We start from the raw sequence: 6,910 nt of genomic DNA, 5'->3' as shown, positions 1-6,910 counted from the left end.
AAATTCTTTCTAGAGGCAAGCAATCTCTATATCATTAGTACAAAGTAATCCTTAGTATAATGGGCTTTAATTGCCTTTAATTATTTTATATCTGAAATACCATACATTACAGAACATTTAGAACCATAATAATAAAATATCTTATTATAGTGGTTTACTGAAGTACTACACTCAGCTTTAATTTCTGAGAATCACTCCGAGGCCTAACAGTGCCTGTAATCATTTTAATCTTTTGGTAGAAGTTGAAGGTGTGGCTTCCTCCACGGACTGTGCAGAGTTCCTACAGAATCTGGGCCCCAGGGCTGCCTATCACCTGGGATCTGCTTGGAGCCAGGGATCTTCTGGCCAAGCCAAGGCTCACAGTGTCTTCCAGCTACTCCATGACTGACACAAACCAAACCATTGTGGGACCCTCGGAGCTCCCTACGGTATCAGCCATGACCCCTGGGCCAGGCTCTGGGGCCCGGGCATGGCCTGTGCTGGTGGGGGTTGTGCTGGGAGCTGTGGTCCTCTCTCTCCTCATTGCACTTGCTGCCAAATGCCACCTCTGCCACAAATACCGCCTCAGCTATCAGCATCACCCACTGCCCTGGACAAGGAAGGGGATCTGTCTGGAGGCCGGTGAAGATGAGGATGATGATGGTTTCATTGAGGACAATTACATTCAGCCTGGGGCCAGCGAGCTGGGGACAGAAGGTAGCAGGCACCATTTCTCCCTCTGAGCCCCGACCTTTGGACACCCCTTGCCTGACAGCTTAAGAATTGTAAATACTACAATGAACTCAGGGATGGAGGTGGCTAGGATTTAAGGACTGATCAGGGATTGAGCAATTTTTCCATCCCTGACACTAGCCACCAAAGTGACAATACCCCTCTCTTGCTCAATAACTCTCAATGGCTCCCTGCTATTCTCAGGATAAAGCCTACCAAGGACCTGACTATGGAAATGAGGCCTCTGTCAGCCTCTTGGTTTGCATTCTCCCTACTTAAGTAGTTATTATTATATACCAGTTGGTAACATTTTAGCAGATGAAAACCAGTGTGCCAAGTTTCTTATTGATTTTTTTTCCTAACAATACAGTGGGTAATCTAAATAGTTATAATATATTCTGTTTTTCACAGGTATTAATAAATCTATTTTTATTTCAAATAAAAAAAAGAAGTTGAAGGTGCAATGAGGCACTGAATAGAAAACCAAATATATAAACTTTTCTAATTAATTCCTATTAAGGTCTGGGGTTTTTATCTCTATTCTCATCTGCTTGAGTTATAAAATTTAAATAGTCAATTAATTAAACGGTCACATGGTAAACTACCTTTAAATTTAATATTTTTATATTTCAACATTAAAACAATTATATTTCTATCCTAAGGTATCCCAGAAGCTAGTGAAAGCAAAAAAAAAAAAATAACAGCTCCATTACTATTAATCCTCAGGTGTAGGTGGACTATTGATTTGAATGCTACAGATTTTAGACAGATTTTAGAGGAAGATTGATTTTTTTCTAATCCAAGGCTAGAATCTATCTCCCTAAAGCCTATTAGCCTATGTCTCAGCAAAATGCTCATTAAGCAATGAAGATTGCCAAGTACAGTGAAGGTGGTGAAAGAAGAATGTCAGATATACTACTTAGGTGGGAGGGATAGGTTTTAGTCACATTCCAATATTTCCAACAATTTGACTGTATTGAATGCCATAATGTTTTATTTGTTTGTTCAGACCCATACAGTACATACAATAACCTCATTGAAAGGGGAAGCAGCAGTCCATGTAGATAAACAAACCGGCTTCAGCAGATGGGAAATTCAGAATAAGAACTTCCTTTGGAGCTTGGTTCCTCAGTGTGTTACAGTTGGTTATAATCTTTCAGAAAGCTGCTCTTGGGCTGTCACCTCCCTGATGGCTAAAATATCCCTTGAAGGAAGTAGTATCTACGTCAATCCAAGTTTGATCCAGCACCACAGGAAAGCTGCTATAGTCTGATATCTCTTTTAAAAACATCATAAACAGTAAAGCTTTGATACTGAACCTAAAAACCTCATTTCAGGCAACTAATGTCTTTAAATAGCAGGGGGCTGAAAAAGAGGCTATGAATAAAACGTGAACTCAATTTTGCAACACTACCTCGAAAGTGTTAGACTCTTGATTTCATTTTATTTCTCTCTCAGTGTGGTGTTTCTAAGGACCCTGAGCCTCTGTCTGGAGCCAATTTATCACTAGGCCACACTTTTGTTACACCATACCTTTGGTTCATCCAATCCATGTGATTCATCTCTTTAAGGTCAGTGCAATATCAGTTCAATAATGAGCTAATGCACTTTACAGATAATAGCAAGGATACAACATTCAGACACTTGAGATTGCCAGGGCCCTACATTCTCTCTGACACACCCCCAAAGCTAACTCGATCTTCACTGTATTTACCTAAAAAACAATTGAAGATTTACTATTTTGTCCCTTTCTATTTTGTTATTAGAGCTAAAGTACACTAATCATGTGGCACTTAGCAAGTGAAGCTGACCTTAAAGCTCTCAGATAATGACTTGAGGATCCTCAGTTTTGGTAAGCTCATAGAAATGAACATGAGGAGATGGAAAGTAGTGATTATATTGGGAGTACCCATTATCCATCGATCACTCTATTTTCCCATTTAATGAACATAAAATGGTTATCATTTGGCTGTTATAACCCTTCTTGTTTTAAAGAAGAGGAAACATGCTCAGAAATAGAATCATTGTCCCAAATCACATAGCTAAGAAATATACCAGCCAAAATTTGAGCAAAAATCTGACTGCAAACATATAATGCTTTCCCTTTTACCACCTAGCTTGTCTTACCACATGCCTCAAACTAGCTTCTCTAATACCTCTAGCAATCACTAACCAATAGCTTCTCTAATACCTCTAGCAATCACTAACCAATAACAGATCAAAATCCCCCCAAAAAACAAATTTATATCAGATGTGAAAAGCAGCTTTTAACCCTGTACCTCTGGTGACCATCTGTCCAGATAGAAATAATTTTGAATTCTCTTAACCTAGTAATATCATTCAGAAAGTAATATAAGTCCTCCTATACTCCTTATTCAGAAAGTAATATAAGTCCTCCTATACTCCTTATTCCACCTTAAAAACAAACAACAAAATCATAGGACTTATTTATAAAAGTGGGAAAAACAGTGTGTTTCAAGAAAAATCTTGTTAGGATTAAAATTTTATTCTTTATGATGCTTGTTTTTTTTAAAATAAATCCCACATTTTTGTTGTAGTTGTACTAACTAAGGCATAGCTAATGAGAAAATATCAGTAAGTAGTATTTGAGGTACTTATATTTTTTATTCTGTTAGAACTATTGTGATAGAATTTAATTTGGGATAATACTGAGTCAGTATCCATTAGAACATTTGTTAATTTGTTAAATAAGGCTACTTGTTCTAAACTCGCTTTTAAATTTTGATTTTGAAGTCACAAATCCTTAGCACACAGTAGCCCCCCATGAGAAACTCTTTCTTTTGCCAGTAAGGATATTCATCCAACTTGTCTCTTAGGGATTTTTGCTTTTTGAGTGGTGTAATGTTCCACATTTGACAATGAGGCCTATGATTTTGTGAGTGGGGAGTAACTTTACTGGAGAATTCTTGTTTAAATGCAATATTCCTGGGATAATTAATACATGAACTCATTCGTTATATGAATACACTTTACACATTTTATAGGATTAATTTCTAATCGATTAATTCCTAGATCTTATGCCTTAATGTAGGTGGGAAGAGAAGAGGAAGGTTCACAGGATTATAAGATTTTGGTGGGAGGTTACAACAGGGGAAGATTTTCGATCTGGGGAAAGTGCTTAATTGAGAAGTTCAGGATTGAGGATAGGGTTGGGTGAGAGGACGAATACTGAAAAATAAGGTTGGATGTCAAAAATAGCCTATCTACGTGCCAATTGTCAAAGTATGACCTTGGGGATAGTCATCACAAGATCCAACTGTGCCTGAGAAGGAATATGAACTAACTGCCTTTGCAGCTGGAAATGACTCCATCTAAGTTGCTTCTATAACTCCAGGAAATGAAAATACATAATAGTAAGTCTGAATAAAACTGTATGCCTAAAAATGAAGATGGAAAACAGCTGTGATCTCTTTCACAACAATCATTAGACTTCGCAGACAGATGGGAATAGAGATGGAATGATGGACAATCAAATGCGCTATTAGCTCTGACAGATTCCAAATATTGGCTGACTTTCGAAGCTTGCATGAAAATCAACCTCATAGAAATACTACACACATTCTATGAATGTTAACACATATTTGGCAAAAGTATTTAACTTTATTCTACTCAAACTTTTCCTTATTTTCCTTAGATGACTTCCAGGAAGTCTGTCTTCTTTATGCCATGAAAAATGAATCATTTAAAAGGGGAAAGACATGAAACTATAATTTTAGAGTAAATTTTTTTCTTTAACCAGCTACCAGTGGGAAAGTTCAAATTTAATGCTGATAGAAAACTGATCTGTGACTTCATTTTAATGATTAGCTGGACTGCATTTTATTCATTTGCTTTGAAAAAGATAAATATCTGCGGTATCCAGGAAGAATGCAAGTTTTCTACCTATGTTGTGAAATTAGTTTAAGTGGTTTTCTTTTGCAAGCTGTCTGAAAAAGGGTCATTCAGATTGCATCCCAACACCACCATCCCCAATCTACCACCTATTACTGGAGCACGTGTTTTCTTGTCAAGTCATGATAGCTTTGAAATGCTTGAAAATACCTTCTGTGTCTATGTGCTAATAAGTGTGAATCCGATTCAGGAAAGCACTGTGTTACTGAAGATTAGGATCACAAAATGTAAGGCTCAGCCAGTCAGAACTCGAGATGCGTGAATAAAGCAGTTGCAGCATAATGATATATTTTAAGCCAGAGAGAATTATTTGTCTTCAATCATGCTTACGAATAATTTTGATTTATTATTTATGCATTATAGAAAGGGGGGCCTTCTTACTTCATGTCCTGTGGCATGGTGACATATAACATTGTAGGGTACATTTTCTAGAAGCTGTTTTATTATGTATGGAGGCACAAGAAGGAAAAGGGATTACTCTGTGCCATAAATTAAATATGGACTATTTGAATGCATAGGATAGTGCTTTTAAAACATGGTGATACTTTTTTACTCCACACGTCCAAATTCAGAAATATATCGCAATTTGTAACCAATGTGCGTCCTTTGGCCAAACAAGTACTCCCTTATTTGTGTAGACTTGTTCAAACCAGGTTCCTGCCAATGAAATGTTCCAAATCCATCTCAGTCACCTCTTTTGCTGTGCTGAATCAGCACTCTCTGGGCACAGAGTTTTCTTGAAAGTTTCCTCAAAGTATTACACACTGGAGGGAATACTTTCACAAAGGCTGATTCAGCAAGTGAGCAAGAGAGGAAGTGAGAGATTTATAGGGTTCTTTTAATGCTGGAAGGAGAGCCCTATTGATGAATAAGAGGATGATTATGCAATTTAGCCTATGTGGGCTGAGATTCCAGAGAATGCACCTAAGTCTGATCATTTTGTTTAATATTAACGAATACACTGCTACTCAAAACACACTTCACACTTCAAAACATTTTTACATTTGTTTCATTTTTTCTTCTTTATATAATGGTTAGGTATGCAAGTCAGGTATGGTTAACCAAATTTGACAAAGTAAATAAGGCAGAAGGGAATTAAATAACTTTTCTAAGACCACATTGTAAATTATTGGCAGATTTGACACTAGAAGACTATAATCTAGGTTGATTGACTTCCATTCTATGAACTCTTCAATGTACATACTGACTACATATTTGGATATATAAAGTCCACATATAGATAGAGGCAGACATTGAGATAGAGAAATGGATGGATATATAGACATCTTGATCAATAGATGGATAGCAGACACTTATATGGCAAATATTGTGCAAGGTGCTTTAGTTACTTTGATGAATAAATCAGTCTCTGCCCTCAAGGCAGAGTGAAAAAAAAAGACAGTTTAAGCTCAAACAACAGTTTAAATTTCATGCCTTCTGTTGACTAACATATGAGGAAAACACAGACTCTGATTTGAATATTTGAATGTAGGCATTAATTGCAACTATGATGCCAACTTATTTCTAGAGCTACTGAAAATGTGTCATTATCCATTCTAATTCCTGGGAGTGTTTTTTTTGTGTTTGTTTTGTTTTTGTCTTTAAAGCTAAGATTCCAAACACTGACAGAGAATTACTAAAAGTAGAGAGCTATGTTTCTAGAGTTACTGAGCTTTTGGGTTTACAATATCGGACACTCATTTGACACTTCTCACTTATAGTACAGACTACAATGGTAAGTCACATGGGAATCTGATTAATTCTGCTTTGCCACCAACAAGTAAGCAATCATCCATTCCAAACTTTTTCTTAATTTCACAACTGAAGCTTTTCAATCTGTCTATATTGAGTTTTCTTGAAGCATATCATATGCCTGCATCTTACTAAGAAAGCTAGTATGTTATTAACACAATCTAATTAGGGAAAACTGAAATCCATTCATTCATATCACCAAATGATTTTTGAGTACCAACTATGAGTCAGGAACTATGCTATGTGCTCAGGTCCCTGTCCTCACGGGAGAAGACAGGCATTGATAATTGCACAAACATTGTAACTGTCCCAAGTGCTGTGAAAAAAGTTATACTAGTATGTGTTATTTGAGTGTATAATAGGTGTATTTGGCATAGTCATGGTAGTCAGGTAATATTTCCGTGAGGAAATATCTATTAGGCCAAGAGCTGAGGATTAAGGAGTTAAATAGGCAAAGAGTTTAAGGTAGACATACCACATAGAAGGAAAAGCATGTACGATGATAATACAGGAGGGCACTTTTGCAGACTGAACT

The 6,910-nt window shown here is 36.8% G+C and overlaps 1 pseudogene; it reads left to right on the top strand.

The window, feature by feature from the left end:
* Window positions 1–261: 261 nt before the first annotated feature.
* LOC102433305 lies at window positions 262–1,052 on the top strand (annotated as a pseudogene).
* Window positions 1,053–6,910: the final 5,858 nt, after the last annotated feature.

This window comes from Myotis lucifugus, unplaced genomic scaffold, assembly GCF_000147115.1.
Source record: "Myotis lucifugus unplaced genomic scaffold, Myoluc2.0 scaffold_2, whole genome shotgun sequence".
Classification (NCBI taxonomy): Eukaryota; Metazoa; Chordata; class Mammalia; order Chiroptera; family Vespertilionidae; genus Myotis; species Myotis lucifugus.
The sequence above is the reverse complement of the archived record's forward strand: the minus strand, read 5'-3'. Positions and strand labels throughout refer to the sequence as shown.